At 39.1% G+C, this 23,140-nt stretch overlaps 1 protein-coding gene across 4 annotated transcripts in view; it reads left to right on the top strand.

Moving 5' to 3' along the window:
* Positions 1-23,140, top strand: part of AADACL3 (arylacetamide deacetylase like 3) — a 114,632-nt gene that overhangs the window by 1,539 nt on the left and 89,953 nt on the right. Inside the window, exon 2 of one of the 4 annotated variants that reach the window (XM_043923430.1) lies at positions 16,758-16,867. The exons of the other annotated variants lie outside the window; for them this stretch is intronic. The gene's annotated coding sequence lies outside the window, so the exon portion shown is untranslated. The remainder of the gene's footprint in view (positions 1-16,757; positions 16,868-23,140) is intronic. 4 annotated transcript variants of the gene reach the window in all.

Genomic DNA, 23,140 nt, shown 5'->3' with positions numbered 1-23,140 from the left:
TACATAGTAAGTGCTCTGAAAATGGTAGCTATTACTTGGATGATGATAGTAATTTATGCAATAACCCTTCCTTTGCCAACTGTTCTATGCGCTATGCTAGGCCTGGTGATACAGAAGAGAGAGAGTCTTTCCTCTTAGAAGGAAAGCAGATGTACAGTTGTGGTAAAGCAGTTATGATAAAAATGATAAATGCTGATGGAGAGTTGGGTGAGGGCAGGGTGCCAAATTGTTAAAGAGTTAAAAGGTAAGAAGGAAAAAGTGAAGGCTTTGGCAATGGCCGTTTGGAAGAACAACAGTACATTATGATTGTGAACTCCTAAAGGTTAGACCATATTTTATTGATAAATGTTTGTGACCTGTTAGACATAATGGGTGTGGAACTAGATTGCGCAAAGTATTGGAGAACCATTTGGCCACCTTCCTGCAGCCACAACAGCAAAGTTTCTTGTCCATTTTCTGCTGGGAATGAAAGAGCAATGTATCCCTAATTATAATAGTAGCTAGGCAAAAATTCTTACCCACTTTGGGCTTCTCTTGTGGCTTAGCTGGTAAAGAATCCGCCTGCAGTGCCGGAGACCTGGGTTTGATCCCTGGGTTGGGAAGATACCCCGGAGAAGGGAAAGGCTACCCACTCCAGTATTCTGACCTGGAAAATTCCCTGGACTGTTTGTTTAGTCCATGGGGTTGCAAAGAGTTGGACACGACTGAGCGACTTTCACTTTGGAGGAAATACTTAAAACTTGAAATTAATGTTAGAAAGGTGGGATGATGTTTTTAAAAGCAATTCTTATAAAACTTTCTTGTTAAATTAGATTTTCTTTTCAGAAAAAAAATAGAGGGCTGGAGTATAGGAAACTCTTGATCAGGGCAGTGCTATCAAGCTGCTGTGTGAGTGGGGCTGATAATCTCTCCACTGCTCTTTTTTATCATGTTTAATGTCGTTACTCCTTCCTATCATGTCTGCTACAAGACATCTACAATCTGGGAAGAAAGCAAAATAGGACATGTGGGAGTAAAAATGAAAAGACAACAGCTTATGAAATGCTTGAATGATGAATAGTTCTCAGAGGGACTTTGGAGCAGTGAATTCTGACACTTCTTTCCCCAAATACAGCACTCTTCCTGAAAGTTTACTGTTTACACTGAAAGAGACTGTTTAGTAAGTTTCACAAATAATGATTTGGGGGGGGGGGTGATTTTTTTAATTAATGTTAAAGAATTAGGTGTTAAAACATAATAGAACAAAAACCAAAAGTCAACTTGGAATTACTTAAAGGATAATGAATTAAGGTACCAATTTGCTTATCTGCTTTTAGTTAAGCATAAGAGACTTGATGCTGTAATGGAAACAAATTAAGATTTTTAAAGAGTGAGCAGTGAATATCAAGTTGTGAAGCTTCACATCTGTGTATCTACAGAGATTATCATAGAGAGGAAACAGGGGAAAGGTAAAGAGGGAGAGAAGAGAAAGTAGATAGCAGACAAGTAGTAAGAGCTGGGAAAGGGAAGAAGAAAGAAAGAAAAAGGAGAGAAGAAGAAGTGTTTGGGGAGAGAAACCAATTTGAATACCTGCCTTGCCCAGACTTCTCCTCAGCAAAGTCAGCCACTTGGCCCTGCCACTCTGGCCTTTGGTGGTTGCCCAGGACTGGGTGCTTGACTCAAAGGCAATCAATCTGCAGACTGGGTAATAGCCTGTGGGAGCCTGGTTCAAAATGTTTTGTTACTGGTTCTTCTTTTGATGACTCGAATGCAAGACAACCAATTAAGTTAACAGTTCAAAGGAATTCACAGGAAGGGTAGAGGCTGAAAGATGGTTAAGTATGGTAGTAAGCAGAAGCCATGAGATGGCCCAGAGAAGAGTGGAAGTGGCAGGAACTCTAGAAGCAGAGCAGCAGATGACTGATGCTGAAGGGTGCAAGATAACTCACCTAGTCATTAAAGGATACTTCATACAGGATACTAACTAATAGCCTCCTAGCTTCCCAACTTAAATTCTTTGAGACCTACTGCCAGGGTGAACTAAAGCTAGGTGATGAGAGAAGTCCTCCCCAGGTACAGGCAACCAAGCTATAAATTTTCTGAGAATTTAAAGATGATGATGATTATAATAATATCAGGCTGCTTGTCACTAGCACCAAGATCTGGCATTTCTAAGCAATGTTAGTGATAAAATACTTTTCTTAGAAAAGTCTTAATGTTGGTTTAAATTGTAAACAATTGCTCCAGTCACTGGTGAGTATTAATAATGTAATCTATACCTTAGCTGTAGGTTAGCACATTTAACTTATGTGTGTTCTATGCTTAGTCTCAGTCGTGTCCAACTCTTTGTGACCCCATGTTCCTCTGTCCATGAAATTCTCCAGGCAAGTGGGTTACCATGCCCTTCTCCAGAGGATCTTCCCAACCCAGGGATAAAACCTGGGTCTCCCACATTGCAGGCAGATTCTTTACCATCTGAGCCACCAGTGAAGCCCAGATTTAACTTACTTATCCTTTATTTATTTTTTTAAGAAAGTCTTCTACATAGAAGTTAATTTGGAGAATTCTCCACTCTCCAGTCAGCTCTCTCTGTATTTGTAGACCTCATTTATTTCAATTATAAATTTGTTGTGGTTCAGGCTGTTTTCCAGCATTGTTTCTTTCTCTGACTCCTGAAGTAATAATTCTTGGATTTAAATAACAGGTGTGAAGTAAGCAACAACAGCTCAATGATTATAAAGTTAAAGTAACAGAACTCAAGTTATGTCATTGTGAGTGACCACTGGAATTTTTGTGTATAAAATGTATAGGGTATGATGTCATCTGCAAACAGTGATGGTTTTACTTCTTCTTTTCCTACTTGGATTTCCTTTATTTCTTTTTCTTCTCTGATTGTTGTGACTGGGACGTTCAAGATTATGTTAAATAAAAAGGGTGAGAGTGGACATCATTGTCTTGTTCCTCATCTTAGAGGAATTGTTTTCAGCTTTTCACCATTAAGTATGATCTTTGTGTTTGTCATGTATGGCCTTTATTATGTTGAGATCTGTCTGTGCCTGCTTTCTGAAGAATTTTTATCATAAATTGATGTTGAATTTTGTCAAAAGCTTTTCATGTGTCTATTGAGATGATTATATGGTTTTTTTTTATTATATGGTTTTTATTCTTCAATTTGTTAATGAGGTATGTCACATTGATTGATTTGTGGATTTGAGAAATCTTTGCATTCCTGGGATAAATCCCACATGATCATGGTGTATGATCTTTTTAATGTAAAGAAATAAAACTTTTATTTAATAAAGAAAATGAATCTAAATAGGAAAGAAGTAAAACAGTTTCTATTTGCACATGACATAAACTGTATCTAATAAGAAGGAAATGACAACCCACTCCAGTATTCTTGCCTGGAGAATCTCAGGGACAGAGGAGCCTGGTGGGCTGCCATCTATGGGGTCACACCGAGTCAGACATGACTGAACCAACTTAGCAGCAGCGGCAGCAGTAAATAATAAAATCCTAATGATGCCACCAGAAAACTATTAGAGCTAATCAATGAATTTGGTAAAATTGTAGGATAGTTGCATCTCTATACATTAACAATGAAGTACAGAGAGAGGAAATAAGGAAACAGTCCCATTTACTGTCACATAAAAAAGGATAAAATACCTAGAAATCTATGTAAGGAGGCAAAAGACCTATACTCTGAAAACTAGAAGACACTGATGAAAGATACTGAAGACAACACAAATAGATGGACAGATATACCATATTCTTGGATTGGAAGAATCAATATTGTTAAAATAATACTACTCAAGCAATCTACAGATTCAGTTCAACCCCTATCAAAATAGCAATGTCATTTTTCACAGAACTATAACAAATAATTTTAAAAAATTTGTATGGAAACACAAAAGACCCTAAATAGCCAAAACAATCTGGAGAAAGAACAGAGCTGGGGGAATCACATGTCCTAACTTTAGACTATTTACAAGGCTACAGTGATCAAACAGTATGGAACTGGCACAAGAACAGACACATATCAATGGAACAGGGTAGAGAGCCCAGAGATAAACTCGCACACTTTTGGTCAATTGATCTATGACAAAGGCAGTAAGAATATACAGTGGAAAAACAGTCTCTTCAATATGTGATGCTGGGAGAACTGAACAGCTATGTGTAAAAGAATTAAATCAGAACATTTTCTAACACCGTATACAAAAATAAATTCAAAGTAGATTAGAGACCTAAATGTAAGACTGAATACTATAAAACTCCTAGAGGAAAACATAGGCAGAACACTCTTTAACATAAATTGCAGCAATTTTTTGGGATCCATCTCCTGAAGTAAAGGAAATAAGAACAAAAACAGTTGGGACCTGATTAAACTTAAAGGCTTTTGCACAGCAAGGGAAATTATCAGTAAAATGAAAAGACAGCCTACTGAATGAGAGAAAATATTTGCAAGTGATATGACCAATAAGGGATTAATATCTAGCATATATAAACAGATCATACAACTCAACATCACACACAAAAAAAAGAACTGAATAGATATTTTTCCAAAGAGGAAATGCAGATGGCCAACAGGAACATGTTAAAATGCTAAGCATCACTAATCATCAAGGAAATGCAAATCAAAGCCACAATGAGATAACACCTGTGATTTTATGTAGTCATGCATTTTAAGCCTTTGGCGTATTTGACAAACTTCCCAAAATCAAATTCTAAATGAAAATTTTTGACCGTAAACTAACTTTGGGAATTTATCAGAGAGCCCCAGAATATCTCAAGAGATTTATTTTCTTCTAAAAAGAGAGATATTGAACTCAGTTCAGTTCAGTTGCTCAGTCGTGTCCGACTCTTTGTGACCCCATGAACCTCAGCACGTCAGGCCTCTCTGTCCATCACCAACTCCCGGAGTCCACCCAAACCCATATCCATTGTGTCAGTGATGCCATCCAACCATCTCATCCTCTGTTGTCCCCTTCTCCTCCCGCCCTCAATCTTTCCCAGCGTCAGGGTCTTTTCAAGAGTCAGCTCTTTGCATCAGGTGGCCAAAGTATTGGAGTTTCAGCTTCAACATCAGCCCCTCCAACGAACACCCAGGACTGATCTCCTCTAGGATGAACTGGTTGGTTCTAAACTAATTAGGCTTATTTGACATGTTAAATTACATGAGAAGTGTTGTCAAGTAAGACGTGGTGTTTGACCTTTTGGGGTTATATTTGTGTATAAATTATATATATATATATATATATATATATATATATATATATATTATTCATATAAGTGTTATAGAAATTACATGAGATTCTGAGAAATCTGATATGTCCTGGTATAATGTTATCAGTTAAATTCCAGTTATCATCTTAAAATGTATATCTCAGAAATGACCAATTTTTTTGGTCAGTTGTATCTAAATAGACCCTTATTAAATCCTTAACTAAGGATATTTTTAAGTCTTTTGTTATTCACAGTTATTGTTTTACTCTGATGCTTTCCTGAAAACTTGCAAGCAACTGTAATCCAAAATTGCTTGTCCTCCATGGAAGCAACCTAGATGCCCATCAGCAGACGAATGGATAAGGAAGCTGTGGTACATATACACCATGGAATATTACTCAGCCATTAAAAAGAATTCATTTGAATCAGTTCTAATGAGATGGATAAAACTGGAGCCCATTATACAGAGTGAAGTAAGCCAGAAAGATAAACAGCAATACAGTAATACTAACGCATATATATGGAATTTAGAAAGATGGTAATGATAACCCTATATGCAAAACAGAAAAAGAGACACAGATGTACAGAACAGAATTTTGGACTCTGTGGGAGAAGGCGAGGATGGGATGTTTAGAGAGGACAGCATTGAAACATGTATATTATCTAGGGTGAAACAGATCACCAGCCCAGGCTGGATGCGTGAGACAAGTGCTCGGGCCTGGTGCACTGGGAAGACCAGAGGAATCGGGTGGAGAGGGAGGTGGGAGGGGGGATCGGGATGGGGAATACATGTAAATCCATGGCTGATTCATGTCACTGTATGGCAAAAACCACTACAATATTGTAAAGTAATTAGCCTCCAACTAATAAAAATAAATGAAAAAAAAAAAAAGCAAAAAACAAAATTGCTTGTCCTCAAAGGTTAGTGGAAAAGACCTTGACAAATACTTTAGAATACAGAGTTCTGATAACTTTTAAGATCATGCCATTGAGCTGGGTGTAAATTTTCAGAACTCAAGTGGAAGTTGATGGATTCTTAAAACTGCAAACCAAATATCAAACATAATAACAATTAGTTGCATGACACTGAGTGAACTGGTGAGAATGATTACAATTTTTATGAATTTTTGTTTGGAATATTGCTGGTTCTTTAGTATTTTGTTTTTCAGATTTAAAGAAACCTTTTATTCTCTTTCCTTAGCCACCTCCAACTTACAGCAACTTGGTAAATTATACCTTTGTGGACAAAGGTGAAACAATTACTCTTTTCCCCTATATGATGCCTGCAGAATTTGGAAAAGCTTATTGAATATTTTTAATTTCATGATAATATATTTTCATAAATTCAGTAAGAATCTGTTCTCCTTATCAGTTCAATTCAGTCACTCACTAGTGTTTGACTCTTTGCGACCCCATGGACTGCAGCACATCAGGCTTCCCTGTCTATCACCAACTCCTGGAGCTTGCTCCAACTCATGTCCATTGAGTCAGTGATGCCATCCAGCCATGTCATCCTCTGTCGTCCCCTTCTCCTCCTGCCCCCAATCCCTCCCAGCATCAGGGTCTTTTCAAATGAGTCAACTCTTCACATCAGGTGGGCAAAGTACTGGAGTTTCAGCTTCAGCATCAGTCCTTCCAATGAACACCCAGGACTGATCTCCTTCAGGATGGACTGGTTGGATCTCCTTGCAGTCCAAAGCACTCTCAAGAGTCTTATCCAACACCGCAATTCAAAAGCATCAATTTTTCGGCGCTCAGCTTTCTTCACAGTCCAACTCTCACATCCACACATGACCACTGGAAAAAACCATAGCCTTGACTAAACGGACCTTTGTTGACAAAGTAATGTCTCTGCTATGGTGTCTAGGTTGGTCATAACTTTCCTTCCAAGGCGTAAGCGTTTTTTAATTTCATGGCTGCAGTCACCATCTGCAGTGATTCTGGAGCCCAGAAAAATAAAGTCTGACACTGTTTCCACTGTCTCCCCATCTATTTCCCATGAGGTGATGGGACCAGATGCCATGATCTTAGTTTTCTGAATGTTGAGCTTTAAGCCAACTTTTTCACTCTCCTCTTACACTTTCATCAAGAGGCTCTTTAGTTCCTCTTCACTTTCTGCCATAAGGGTGGTGTCATCTGCATATCTGAGGTTACTGATATTTCTCCTGGCAATCTTGATTTCAGCTTGTGCTCCCTCCAGCCCACAGTTTCTCATGATGTACTCTGCATAGAAGTTAAATAAGCAGGGTGGCAATGTACAGCCTTAACGTACTCCTTTTCCTATTGGGAACGAGTCTGTTGTTCCATGTCCAGTTCTAACAGTTGCTTCCTGACCTGCATATAGGTTTCTCAAGAGGCAGGTCAGGTAGTCTGGTATTCCCATCTCTTTCAGAATTTTCCACAGTTTGTTGTGATCCACACAGTCAGAGGCTTTGGCGTAGTCAATAAAGCAGAGATAGATGTTTTTCTGGAACTCTCTTGCTGTTTTGATGATCCAGTGGATGTTGGCAATTTGATCTCTGGTTCCTCTGCCTTTTCTAAAACCAGCTTGAACATCTGGAAGTTCGTGGTTCACGTATTGCTGAAGCCTGGCTTGGAGAATTTTGAGCATTACTTTACTAGCGTGATTGATGAGTGCAATTGTGCAGTAGTTTGAGCATTCTTTGGCATTGCATTTCTTTGGGATTGGAATGAAAACTGACCTTTTCCAGTCCTGTGGCCACTACTGAGTTTTCCAAATTTGCTGGTATATTGAGTGCAGCACTTTCACAGAATCATCTTTCAGGATTTGAAATAGCTCAACTGGAATAGAATAGAATCATTAGTACAGAACTTAAGGAAAAACATACCCTTGCTGAGTTATTTTGTTGTGTAATCACTAGCTCTGGGCTTAAAGAAAGTTAATCTTAGGCAAAATAGATTGTTGTCATAACAACTCAGAGTTTAAGAAAAAATGTCTTATGTGTTAAGACAAAGCAATGTAGAATAAAAAGTTTGTTCCTTCATCCTCTTCAAGGGCCCTGGTCTCCTTATCAACCTACCTAAGATTAAGCTCTCTCATTACCAAGACTTTCACTGGAATGTCATGTTTGAGAGGGATATACATAGACTCAGATCTGACCAGATAGCTCTAAGGAGGTAAGGTTGACTTTCAAAATCCAGAAAAGATCACTTTGAAAATCCAACTTGTATCTTGCTTATAGGGTTCCCACATCACAGTGAGTGAGGGAGGTCACTACCTGGTAGGCCAGGAACCTCAGAATATTTGGGGGACCTTAGGAAGAGAGGAATTCACCCAAATCAGTAGGTGTTATAGAAAAAGTCTTGTGATGACTCCTTGACTTGGCTTACTAGCCTTGAGAAGCTTTTAAAAGTCCAATCTGAGATTCCTTATGAAAAGTTCCAGCAAAGAAAACTCAGAAGACCCTTGGTCAGTCTTGCTGTACTTGTATAAGTAATCAGGCCAAATCTAGTGACATTAGACTTATTTTTCCAAACAGATTTGTCTTACTTTAGACAGAAAAATTATCAGTGCCATAAAAAAGTGGCACATCTGTTTGGATATTAGATTCTAGCCCTGTTCATTGTCTTTCAGGTTTTAGTCCCTAACTGTAAACTGTACTGGTTCCTGAATTCTTCAGGTTTCCTCCACCACCTGGCTACAACTCTCCAAATTATTATTTTCATTTTTTCTCCCAACTTTCTGACTTGGAATCACTAAGAACTACCACTGCTCTTTTCCCCAAACACTGCAAACTAGATTAATTGGTTATAAACTTCAGAGAAATCATTACAACAGATGTGATGTATGGACATCCTTCATGCCTGCTGCTATGTGGGTCACTCAGAAAGTTTACCAGAACATCCAACACCAACATAGGCATTCAAACTGCAAACCAGGAAATTCATCAAAAATTATCACTGCCCTCCTTGCTTTACCATTGAAAGAAACTATATCTAGATATATTCTCTACTGCCTGGTCTCCAGACTTTAAAAAATGGTTTGTAAGTTTTCTCCTATCATTACTTTGTTTTTAAAATTTCTATAGAAATACCTTTTATTCAATACCTGATTGCTTGTACCATACACAGAGGCCATGTTTAGGTGGAAACCTGCAACACTACCTCCTTAGATGAAACACAATTGTTTAACTGGACTGACCTATTCCCAAGACTAAGAGACTGAAATAAGATATGGGACATTGTAACTAGATGTGTTCTTTTCTGCTTTTTCCAATTTATGTTTTCTTTACCCTTTGACTTGATCTCTTATCTCACAATATCTAACTCAAGTCTTTCTGCAGCTGCAAACTCAGCCTTATTACTTGAAACTTCCTGAGGATAAAGTTTCAAATGGGAAATGGAAGAAAATCAGAATGTCACGTCAAAATATGCTTCTTTGACATGAAAATTATTTGAGCTGAAGGCAATTAAGAGGCATCAAAGCCTGATAAAGCTGCTCCTTTCTTCCTAAAGGCAATATATAAATTCTCCTTTTGCTGGAGACAGACTCTTATCAACTCAGAGATGGCACCAGAGAAATCTGCAAGCAAACTTTACTCCATTAGTTTCCTCACATATATTTACCTTCCCTTGGCATGCCACTCTTGGAAGCCTAAAACCACTTTCCTCTGTTCTGCCATTTCTGTCCAAATTTATTGCTTCTTGTTGAAAATGCTACATAAGTCATGCTTCTAAGCAGGTATCTATCCATTCTCATGTGTGGATCACAATAAACTGTGGAAAATTCTGAAAGAGATGGGAATACCAGACCACCTGGCCTGCCTCTTGAGAAACCTATATGCAGGTCAGGAAGCAACTGTTAGAACTGGACATGGAACAACAGACTCGTTCCCAATAGGAAAAGGAGTACGTTAAGGCTGTACATTGCCACCCTGCTTATTTAACTTCTATGCAGAGTACATCATGAGAAACTGTGGGCTGGAGGGAGCACAAGCTGAAATCAAGATTGCCAGGAGAAATATCAGTAACCTCAGATATGCAGATGACACCACCCTTATGGCAGAAAGTGAAGAGGAACTAAAGAGCCTCTTGATGAAAGTGAAAGAGGAGAGTGAAAAAGTTGGCTTAAAGCTCTACATCCAGAAAACTAAGATCATGGCATCTGGTCCCATCACCTCATGGGAAATAGATGGGGAGACAGTGGAAACAGTGTCAGACTTTATTTTTCTGGGCTCCAGAATCACTGCAGATGGTGACTGCAGCCATGAAATTAAAAAACGCTTACCCCTTGGAAGGAAAGTTATGACCAACCTAGACACCATATTAAAAAGCAGAGACATTACTTTGTCAACAAAGGTCCGTCTGGTCAAGGCTATGGTCATGTATGGATGTGAGAGTTGGACTGTGAAGAAAGCTGAGCGCCGAAAAATTGATGCTTTTGAATTGCGGTGTTGGATAAGACTCTTGAGAGTGCCTTGGACTGCAAGGAGATCCAACCAGTCCATTCTAAAGGAGATCAGTCCTGGGTGTTTGTTGGAAGGACTGATGCTGAAGCTGAAACTCCAGTACTTTGGCCACCTGATGCGAAGAGTTGACTCATTTGAAAAGACCCTGATGCTGGGAGGGATTGGGGGCAGGAGGAGAAGGGGACGACAGAGGATGACATGGCTGGATGGCATCACTGACTCAATGGACATGAGTTGGAGCAAGCTCCAGGAGTTGGTGATGGACAGGGAGGCCTGGCGTGTTGCGATTCATGGGGTCGCAAAGAATCAGACACGACTGAGCAACTGAACTGAATTGACTGATCCATCCTCAGGGCAGCCAGATGTCTCAGGGAGCCTGACCTCACCTTCAGCTCCAGAGATAATCCTAATTGGTCCAAGATAATCAGTATCAGTATTACCTGGGAACTTATAAGAAATACATGGCTCCATGCCAGACCTACTGAATCAGAAACTGTGGATGGGACCCTGTGATATGTGTTTAAATAAATCTTCCAGGAGATTCTGATGCTACAGACTAAAACAATACCTTGTCATTTATTGGAATTGGCCCAGGAATAGACATTTGATCTAGCTCTTTTTAATGAGACATGACATTTGCTAGGAGAGCTTCTGTCTCTCCTTTCAGAGAAAGGAAAAAATGTCCTTTCTCTGAAGTGAAAATCAAAGGGAGTCATTTTTTCTTCAGCCTCTGAGAATTGTGCCTGGATGCTTGGAAATATTGCTGTCATATTTCTACAAGACTAGTAATGACCTAACACCAAGAATGGCACAGCAGAGACGTGGAAAAAAATCTGGATTCTTAATAACATCATTGAACTGCAGCCTGTCCTAAAACTTCCTCTACCTCTAGACTTCCGGCTGAGTCAAGAAATACTCATGTGGTTAAAAATAATTTGAATCACGGTTTCTGTTGGTTGCTGTCAAAAGTATCCTATAGTGTGGCAAATTAGATTTGTTACTATTTTACGTTGGATTTTAAAATTTATATTCCTTGGTGAAAATGACCAAGATTTATTTTATTTTTGCTAGCATTGTTAGTTTTTATTTATTATTTTTTATTATTTGTTTGGTTGCACTGTGTCTTCATTGCTGTGCAAGGGCTTTCTCTAGTTATGGTGAGCGGGGGCTACTCTTCATTAGGGTGCACGGGCTTCTCACTGTGGTGGCTTCTCTTGTTGCCAAGCATAGGCTCCAGGCCCACGGGTTTCAGTAGTTGCAGCATACAGGCTCAGTAGTTGCAGCTCTTGGGCTCTAGTGTGCAGGCTTAGTAGCTCCAAGGCATGTGGAATCATCCCAGACCAGGGATTGAACCATGTCCCCTGCATTGGCAGGCAGATTCTTACCCACTCTGCCACCAGGGAAGTCCACATAGTTACTTTTTAGAGTCAGGATAAACTTCTTAAAAGAAGTAAATTGGGAAGCTTGTCATAGTTTTTATTATCTGAATGATTTAAACAACTCAGGAATTATCTATTCTTTAAAATATATTGGACTCTCTGGTAAAACAGTCTCAACTAGTACTTTTTTGAAGTTAGAACTTTTGCTACATTTCTAAGTTCTTCTCTAATTATTAGGCTAATTTTCACTCTTAAAGAGACAATATTAGTTATTTGTATCTTTCTAAAATATGTCTATTTCATGTAGATTTTCTAATTTATTGGCATATGTTGGAAATTTTATAATTTTAGTCCATTTTTGGTTATATTCACTTTCTCACTGTATATATTTTTATTTCCTCTTCCTTTTTTCTTGGTTCTGCTAACTAATGGTTTTTATGTTGTAGTATTTAACAACAAAACAAAAACAAAATTACTGTTTTATCAGGTTTATGCAGTTTTCCTTTGATTTCTAGTTTGTTAATTTCTACTTTTACTTAGTTCCCCCTATTCTCTGTTGGTTTATTTTGATGTTCTTTTATTGTTCTTCAGTCACTCAGTCATGTCTGACTCTTTGTGACCCCATGGACTGCAGCATGCCAGGCTTCCCTGTCCTTTATCATCTCCCAGAGCTTGCTCAAACTCATGTCATTGAATCAGTGATGCCATCCAACTGTCTCATCCTCTGTCGTCCCCTTCTCCTCCTGCCTTCAATCTTTCCCAGCATCAGGGTCTTTTCTAAGGAGTTGGCTCTTTGCATCAGTTGGCCAGAGCATTGAAGCTTCAACTTCAGCATTAGTCCTTCCAATGAATATTCAGGATTGATTTCCTTTAGGATTGACTGGTTTGATCTCCTTGTTGTCTAAGGGACTCTCACTAGTCTTCTCCAATACCACAGTTCAAAAACATCAGTTCTTCAGTGCTCAGCCTTCTTTATGGTCCAATTCTCACATCCATACATGACCACTGGAAAAACCATAGCTTTGACTACATGGACCTTTGTCAGCAAAGTAATGTCTCTGCTTTTTAATATGCTGTCTAGGTTGGTTATAGCTTTTCTTCCAAGGAACAAGTGTCTTAATTTCATGGCTGCAGTCACCATCGGCAGTGATTTTGGAGCCCAAGAAAATAAAGTCTGTCACTGTTTCCATTGTTTCCCTATCTATTTGCCATGAAGTGATGGGACCAGATGCCATGATCTTTGTTTTTTGAATGTTGAGCTTTAAGCTAACTTTTTCACTCTCCTCTTTCATTTTCATCAAGAGGCTCTTTAGTTCCTCTTCACTTTCTGCCATAAGGGTGGTGTCATCTGCATATCTGAGTTTATTGATATTTCTCCCAGCAATCTTGATTCCAGCTGTGCTTCATCCAGCCCGGCATTGCTCATGATGGATTCTTTGTGACCCCCCTGGACTATACTGTCCATGGTATTCTCCAGACCAGAATACTGGAGTGGGTAGCCTTTCCCTTCTCCAGGGGATCTTCCCGACCCAGGAATCAAACCCAGGTCTCCCGCATTGCAGGCAGATTCTTTACCAGCTGAGCCACAAGGGACCCCAAGAATACTGGAGTGGGTAGCCTATCTCTTCTCCAATGGATCTTTCGACCCAGGAATCGAACTGGGGTCTCCTGCATTGCAGGCATATTCTTTACCAACTGAGCTATCAGGGAAGCCCTGATGTACTCTGCATATAAGTTAATAAGCAGGGTGACAGTATACAGATTTGACATACTCCTTTCCCAATTTGGAACCAGTCCATTGTTCCATTTCTGGTTCTAACTGGTGCTTCTTGACCTGCATACAGGTTTTTCTGGAGGCAGGTAAGGTGGTCTGGTATTCCCATCTTTTTAAGAATTTTCCACAATTTGTTGTGATCCACACAGTCCAAGACTTTAGTGTGGTCAATGAAGCAGAAGTAGATGTTTTCCTGAAATTCCCTTGCTTTTTCTGTGGTCCAGTGGATGTTGGCAAGTTGATCTCTGGTTCCGCTGCCTTTTCTAAATCCGGCTCATACATCTAGAAGTTCTCAGTTCATGTACTGTTAAAGCCTAGTTTGGAGAATTTTGAGCATTACTTTGTTAGCGTGTGAGATGAGTGCAATTGTGTGGTAGTTTGAACATTCTTTGGCATCGCCTTTCTTTGAGATTGGAATGAAAACTGACCTTTTCCAGTCCTTTGGCCACTGCTGAGTTTTTCAAATTTGTTGGCGTATTTAGTGCAGCACTTTAACAGCTTCATCTTTTAGGATTTGAAATTGCTCCACTGAAATTCCATCACCTCCACTGCCTTTGTTCATGGTGATGCTTCCTAAGGCGCACTTGACTTCAGGTGGCACTCCAGGATTTCTGGTTCTAGGTGAGTGGTCACACCATTGTGGTTATCTGGGTCATTAAGATCTTTTTGTTAGTTCTTCTTTGTATTTCTTCTGTGTGTTCTTTTATTAGTTTCCTGATTTGAATGCTTAAGTCATTTAGTTTGTCTTCAGTATGTTAAGAAGATCACTAAAAATTCTGAATGTTTCCATCAGTTAAGGCTTTGGTGGGATCAGATGAATTTTGAAATATAGTGTTGTTTTTTTTTTAAATTTCTAAACATTCTGTATTTTACTTTTGACTTCTGCTTTAACCCAAGAGTTATCTAGAAAACTGTTTTATATGGTTCATGGGTTAGATTGAGTTTGCTGCCTTTTTCTTGTGAATTTCTTATTTTCTTGCAATATGAACTGTACCTTTGGAAACATATTGAGATTTTATTTGCAGCCTAGACCTTTGTAAATGTTTATTAATGCTTCATGGCCATTTAAAAAGATTGGATAGCCTCTGTTTACTGGAGAAGGAAATAAATGGCAACCCACTCCAGTATTCTTGCCTGGAGAATCCTATGGATGGAGGAGCCTGGTGGGCTACAGTCCATGGGGTTCTAAAGAGTTGGATGTGACTGAGTACACATGCACACAGTTTCTTTTTAAAGGATATGAGAAATATTTGCATGTGTACATCTGTCTTTCTCTCTGTCCATCAATCTATGGTTGTTTCCCCACTTCTCCTTATCTCTTGAAGCTTATTTATGACTTCCCTCTTCTGCTTTTTCTTTCTATTTTATCAATCTCTGCTTCTCCCCTGTTCATTCTGTTAGCATGCAAACATGCCTTAATACAGTTCTCTCTAATAGGAATATAAGGTGAGTCATGTATGTAATTTAAAGTTTTATGATAGCCACCTTAAAAAAGTGAAAAGATTGATATTCCTGGTGGTCCAGTGGTTAAGAATCCTCCTGCCAATGCAGGGGACACGGGTTTGATCCCTCGTCCTGGAAGATCCCTCATGCCACAGGACAACTAAGCCCGTGCACCATAACTACTGAGCCCTCAGACCTAGGGCCAGTGCTCCACAACAAAAGAAGCCATGACAGCGAGAAGCCTGCGCACCACAACGAGAAAGCAGTCCCTCTCCCCTCACTATAACTAGAGAAAGCCCACATGGGACAATGAAGACTCAGCACAGCCAAAAATTAAAATATATAAATAAAATAAAAATTCTCCCCAAAAAAGTGAAAAGAAGAAACAGTAATTGTAATACATTTTATTTAACCCATTATATACAGAATTTACCATTTTTAACATACAAGTAATATAAAAATTATCAACAAGATATTTTATACTTTTTTTTATACTAAGTTCTAAAAACTTGGTGCACTATTTATACCTGTAGCACATCTCAATTTTCACTAGTCACATTTCAGGTGCTCAGGAACTACCTGTGACTAGAGGCTCCCGTATCGGACAGCTCAGTTTAAAAGTCCTACCTTAAAAAAAAAAAAAAGTCCTACCTTGACCCACCATTTCCTCTTGCTACAACTCACTTCTCTGCTCCTTTCTCTTTTCCTCTGTTCATTAAAACTCACCTTGTTAAATCCAGTGGAATTGGTATTTGACAGAATTGACTAATTTGGGGGTAAACACTTCTTACTCAGCTTCCATAATCCCAAATTCTCCTGATTTTTTTCCTCCTCTCTCACTGGCTAATCTGTCTCCTTTATGTGCGCCTCATCCCTTCTCTGATTTCTATAATAAGTGTTGGGAGCTTCTCAGAGCACGCTTGTTGCCCTTTTATCTAAGTACAGTCTCTCTGTAAGTGATGTCATATAGTCCTGTGACCTGAAATAGCATCTACCTGCTGATGATGTCCATTTTTATCTTCAGCCAGTCTCAAGCTTTGCATTGCTGTCTGCCATTTGACACCTTGACTTCTGTCATAGATATATGGAATATGCCCAAAATGTAATTCTTAATTCCTTACCTCCCCCACCAAACAAAACTCATTTGATACAAGACTGAACATCCCCAGTTTTCCCCCTTCTCTCTTAGGAGAACGTCATCCTGAGCCCTCCTTTTACTCACTCCCAAAAGGACTCAAAACCAAGTACAAGTGCTTCTGCCTCTAAGTATATCTTGTGATTATTTACCTCTTTCTGTCTTTACTCCTAGTGTTTATGTTCAGGTGTTCCGATTGTTCATTCATTTTCCTTTAGCTCCACATCTACCTTTCTTTATCCTGCTCTATGACCCTGGAACTGTACTCTTGCAAGCTACAGTATTTTCTCTGCCAGATGTTGGATTTGACCAACTGGGGGTAAAGGGTGTGCTGATGGGATTCTCCAGATTGAAGAATGAAGGACTCATCTTGATTTTTTTTCTCCACGTGACAGTGAATGAATCAGGCCACAGCTGGCCTTGGCAGTATTCCTTGTGGTGGTGGATTGCTCCCATGGCTCCAGCTAGCGAGTGTCCTCTAGAAGGTTTCCTCTTCATCCAAGTGGTGAGTGACATGTTTCTCTAGTAGCTGAGCCATCTCCTTAGAGACCCGAATCTTAGCCTGGAGCAGCTTTTCTCTACATTTTGACGTTTCCTCCTTATTTACCCTTCCCTCAGCTCTGAGAATAATAGCTGTAGCCTGTGGTTGCCATTTCTATTCCCATAAAATTCTCTTATACTCTTTTAGTAGCTAACCACCTTTTCACCAAGTGAATAATTCATTATATTATGCTTTCCCTGGTTGAATTGCTGTGGTTTCTGCATCTTGACTGAACCCTGACTGAAATAGAAATTGATATTAGGATTAGTCCGAGGAGAGAAACTCTTGAAGATTGTTTCTGTGGTTGGGTTGGTCTGAGCCCCTCGCCAAGGGGAAATGTGATGCTACTTATATATGACACTCGGTGGCATCCCAGTCAAATAGCCACACGTGGTTGATGGTGATGAAACACATGTGCTTTGGGGGCCCAAGTGGCTGCCGCACCTGTTACGAAAGCAGCAATCACTGCAAGGACCTTGTTCCAGATTGGCTAAGCACTCCAGTGGAGTGCTTAGAAAAAGAAAGTGAAAATCTCAGGATTTAAACTCTTAAACAACTTAAACAACTTCATTTCTTGGCCTGAGAACCAGAGAGTTTCCACAACAACCCTAAAAGAATCTTTTGTTTCTTATAGTCACAGGCATGATATTATTGAAAATCAAATGCAAAATTTGATTGTGCAGATTGCAGAATTACATCAGTTTAGTTCACAGCCTTGCAAGGTGTTCCATGGGAAAGCAGGTCATTGATAAGGAAGGAATGAGGTTCCAAGACTTGAATTGAGGAGTTTTGGTTGAACCTGAAACTTGGGAATCTTGAGTCACTCGTAGTCTCCCTTGCCTGCACCTCTGTATCTGAGGAATCTTTTTCTCCCCCGAAAACCCTACAGTTACCTCACCTGGAGCCGATACCTTACAAAAGAGAAGATGCCCATCCTCCTTAAAACCTACCCAAGGGATTTCCGTGGTGGTACAGTGGTTGACACTTCCTTTCAATGCAGGAGGTGCAGCTTTGATCCCTAGTTGGGGTGATAAGATCCCACATGCCTCATGGCCAAAAAACCAAAACATAAGAAAAGAAGCAGCAAATTCAAAAAAGATGTTTTAAAAATCTTTAAAAAGTCTACCCCAAACACTCCTATTGTGATTAGACCCATAAGTAAGGTTACATTTCAGCATGTTCTAGTGGCCTGGAAGTGGGCAGGTCTCTGCATATAACTGGTGCTGAGTCCAGGTTCCCAGATTTGTCCCTTCTTCCAGGAATCACTATTTGCTCTGTAGAGTGAATATGGATCAAATAACCTCAAAAAATACTAGGTTCCAGATTCTCAGCCAGTGTGTTTTAAAACCATGATTTTGAAAACTAAATTTGAGAGGTACTTTTCAGGGTCTTGAATAGAAGAATTCTCCCTAAATATATCTGTGGTAACTATTGTTCAATTCTGGACCTATCAGCATTGTCTCTTTGATAGCTTTCAGACCACATGGGTGATACTTAGGTGGCATGTAAATATTAGGTGGGAGAAATGGGGCATTTCACAGAGGCAGTTTCTGTTTGAGATTTGTTCTCCTGAGCTTTCTGGGCACTGAGTCATCTTTAGCATATGGCTAGGATTTAGTTTTTGAAATAATAGATCTCTGTGTTCCTAGGAGAAGGAATGTAGTCCTTAGATACTGAGCTCAAATGTCTCTGCACTAAATTCTTTCATTTTTCAGGAAGCCATACAATTAAAGTTATATATGCAAAGTATTTATATATATTATCCAGTCAGTGACACTGTTTCCCAAGGGCCTCCATGGGCAAATAGGCTTATTTTTCAATTAACAATAAAACCTCTTGTGAGATTTTTGTAGATTGGAAGCCCAGAATTTCATCTTATACCTTTGGTTTATTTTTTTGTATACACAGTAGGCATGTAGTCAGTTCTTATAAATAGGCATTCAGCCTTCATTTCCATCTCATGTTAGTTGAGCGTATAGTTCCACTGGAAACCAAATTGTGGGTTCAGACATCTGTTGCTCTTTTCCATTCTGGGATCAATATCCTGGTCATAAAGGGAGGTGAGTAGGATATATGGCTGATTCATATCCAACAGAGGATAAACAATAGGAAGTACATATTTTTGATTGGAGGAGCTTGGAAGGAATATCACTGTTGTTATCTTTTTATATAAAGGCACATTTGCTTAACATTTAAAGAGTTAAACCTATTTATAAGTTATTGTATTCATGTATCTTGTTTCTCTCTCATTTTTCATGACTGTTCATTCATTCATTCATTGAATAAGCATTTCCCTCTCTAAGTGCAAGGTACTGTACAAGGTATTGGTAAATGGCCTCAGTGAACTTATAGGGTAATGTTCTCCTTCCTTATTTCTTCTCTACTTTTTCATCCCTTTTTTGTTCTCTTTCCCCTAAACATTTCTTCTTTCCCATCCCTTTTGTCCTTTACATTATTATTCAAGTATATGATAAAAAAAAATGTATGTATATTTTGCATAAGGAAACAACTAACTCAAATCAGGAGCATTTAAGTAGTTCTTATAGCAGTGATGGGCTTTACTCCTGGGTTTTATCTTGTCACCAACAATACCCACTGGTGGGATAGTTGGGGACCTGGGGCAGCACAAGCAATGAGATCCTTACCTTACTGAGATCAGCTCCGTGATGATGGACGCTAACCTCTAACCACCTGCTCTTTCAGAGTCTATCTTTGTCCTCCTCCAGCGTAAGTACAACCCCTATTTCCCTTAGAAACAATTTGAGTTTTAGGGGATTCTCTGCCTAGCTACCTTGCCCATATGGAACCTAGAACATTTAGTCACACAGAGGCATGTCACCCAATGAAAAGAGTTTGGAATTGCTCTGTAAACAGAGTCTGTGAAAACATAAAGGTGTATGCTTACTCTTCATCAAGAATGGACTGTGCAGGTTTGGGGACTCTGGCTTTGTGTCTTCACGTGGTTGCATAGTACATTATCAACTTTAATTACACAATAAATCTCTTGTGATTACTTAATAAATATTTACTGATTGCAATGAATAAAAACTAAGAATCTGGGCTGGTTATTTCAGTGGTCATGGGGACAGATTCTGTGAGAACAAACCTTTCTACCTTCCCTTCCAAGCTGGAGTTTGTTTTTGTACTTCAGCTTTGGGTACTTATTGGAGCCAGAAACTGTGGGTCAAAGGATTATATAACCACTGAAAATAAACAAGGCCAGAGATGGGAGCTACACATACTGCAGTCTTTTTTTTTTTTTTTTTTAATACTTATTTGTCTTTATTTGACATAGTTACAGCATGTGAGATCTGGTTCCCTGACCAGGGATCAAACACAGTTCCCCTGCATTGGGAGCCTGGAGTCTTATCCGCTGGACCACCAGGGAAGTCCCACCTCAGACTGTTTTATAGCAGGTGTTTAGTGAAGGCATAATGTATAGATTATTTTGGTCCATACTTACTCTGAAGAGGAGGTAGTGCTTCCCTGGAAGAAGGGGCAAATCTGAGAACCTGCACTCAGCACCAGAGATGTGCTACCACTTCCAGGCCACCAGGACATGCTGAAATTTAACCTTTGTTATGAGTCGAATGAAAATAGGGGATGTTTGGGGTAGGTTTTAAGGATGGTCATCCTCTCTTTTGTGAGGTTTCTGCTCCAGATGAGGTAATTGTAGGGTTTTTGTATATTGGGGAAGGTTCCTTAAATACAAAAGAGCAAGGTAGCTACATGTTGCTTTCTTTTTTTCTTTTTTTTTATGCTGAGGTATAATTGACACATAACATTAAATCTAGTCACCACAATAAATCTAGTTAGCATCGTCATTGGACATAGAGAATTTTTTTGTTCTGATGAGACTGCAAGGTACTTTTTCTCCCTAGAATTTTATTAGTTTTAGATTTTTCATTTAGGTCTGTGAGTTGATTTTGTATAAGATAGGGGGTATTGGTCAAGATCTATCTTTCTTACATAATATGTATATACATGTATATATATACATATATGTATAATACATATATTATTGGCTTTTACATGTCCAAATGTTCCAGCACCATTTGTCAAAAATAGCATAATTTCTCTGTTGAACTGTTTTGTAACTTTGTTAAAAACCCACTGACCATAAATATAAGGGTTTATTTCCAGACTCTCAATTCTATTTTATTTATCTATATTCCTATCTTTTAATTACATGGCTACAGTCACTGTCTGCAGTGATTTTGGAGCTCAAGAAAATAAAATTTGTTACTGTTTTCACTTTTTCCACATCGATTTGCCATGAAGTGATGGGACCTGATGCCATGATCTTAGTTTTTTGAATGTTGAGTTTTAAGCCAGCTTTTTCACTCTCCTCTTTCACCCTCATCAGAAGGCTTTTAAGATCCTCTTCGCTCTCTGCCATTAAAGTGATATCATCTGCATATCTGTGGTTGTTGATATTTCTCCTGGCAATGCTGATTTCATCCTGGCATTTTACATGATATACTCTGCATTTAAATTATACAAGCATGGTGACAATATACAGCCTTGACATACTCCTTTCCAAATTTTGAACCAGTCCATTGTTCCATATCTGATTCTTACTGTTGCTTCTTGACCTCCATAGAAGTTTCTCAGGAGACAAGTAATGTGGTCGGGTATTCCCTTCTCTTCAAGAATTTTCCACAGTTTGTTGTGATCTACACAGTTAAAGGCTTTAGCATAGTCAATGAAGCAGAAATAGATGTTTTTCTGGAATTCCTTTGCTCTTCTTCTATGATCCAACGGATGTTGGCAATTTGATCTCTGGTTCCTCTGCCTTTTCTAAATCCAGTTTGTACATCTGGAATTTCTTGGTTCATGTACTTTTGAAGCCTCACTTGAAGGATTTTGAACATTGCCTTGCTAGCATGTGAAATGAGCACAATTTTATAGTAGTTTGAACACTCTTTGGCATTGCCTTTCTTTGAGACTGAAATGAAAATTGACCTTTTCCAGTCCTGTGGCCACTGCTGACTTTTCTAAATGTCTTGTGAGTACATACACACAGAGTGCAGATTAAGGTACATGCAGTTAACCAGAGCTATGGGAGCCTCCTGATCCTGAGGTTGAAAAGTTGGAGGTGGCATCCAAGCTAGTTCCTGAAATGTGAAATCAAAGGGCTTCTCAGCAGGGAAGTATAGCCAGACAGACCAAGTGGAGCTAAGGAGCCATGTACTTGGGGAAAAATGCTTAAGTCGGTCTGGGCAAAGGAGAAGTTATTGGAGATGAGGTGGAAAAGCACAGTGTGGCAGACCTTGATGAAAGTGATGATTGAGGGAGGCTGAGCTGGTGGCAAATGGCTGTGTTTGGTGCATCACAGGCACCAAGAAGATTTTTTTCTGTTGATGAAGTATAGTCTTTCTACACAAATGCCAACAACATTGATAACTTACTTGAGTGCTAGTTTTCCTTCATTATTTGTAAAGAAACCTTCTTATATTCTATTATTACTGCAGCTTTTAAAATCCCATTTGCTCTGAGTGGCCAGCTTTTCCGATATAACTGGATAAGAGGAGGTGACTTTCCTCAGGGAGGTGTGTGGGAGCTGGCTTGTACCAGTTTATGAGAACAGAATGTTACATTTTCAGAAATTTTGCAAGCTGGTTGTCCAATATAGCCATTATTAAAAATTAAGTTATGTATTCTTAAACTTAAATAATTTATACTGTGAACAAAGGTAAAAATACTAAAAACCCATTACTTTCTAATTATTTTAGCAAAATTTAGTATTATCTATCCTTGAGGTTATTTACATCTAGCGTATCTATATGGTAGAAATACTATTTAATAGTGGGCTTACTGTGCATTGACTCTCAACTCCGTGTTCAGTGATGCTATGGTAGTAGCTTGAAATTGGTCATGATGGGAGCATTTATGCCATAGTAATCAGCAAGTGCTACAACTCAGATTTTACCCCTGACCAAGTTAAATATTACTGGCATGACATAACTTCTCATTCCTCAGTTTGCCAGAGCAATTGGAAACTCCAGCCATCTTTTGGGGGATGCTTCGTGTGAGCTTGGTAAGAACGGGTCAGCCCCCTCCTCAGGACTTTATCTGCAGGTGTCTGTGCATCCACAAGAGATAACTGAGTTCAAGCAGATTTGAAAGGGCTAGTCCCAATGTATTATAACTCTAGAGCATATATCCTTTTTCTCTTTCAAGGTCCACTGATCCTCATGGGGAACACTGTGAACACTTGTAGGCACAAAAAAGTAA

Source organism: Cervus elaphus, chromosome 14 (assembly GCF_910594005.1).
Source record: "Cervus elaphus chromosome 14, mCerEla1.1, whole genome shotgun sequence".
Classification (NCBI taxonomy): domain Eukaryota; kingdom Metazoa; phylum Chordata; class Mammalia; order Artiodactyla; family Cervidae; genus Cervus; species Cervus elaphus.
The sequence above is the reverse complement of the archived record's forward strand: the minus strand, read 5'-3'. Positions and strand labels throughout refer to the sequence as shown.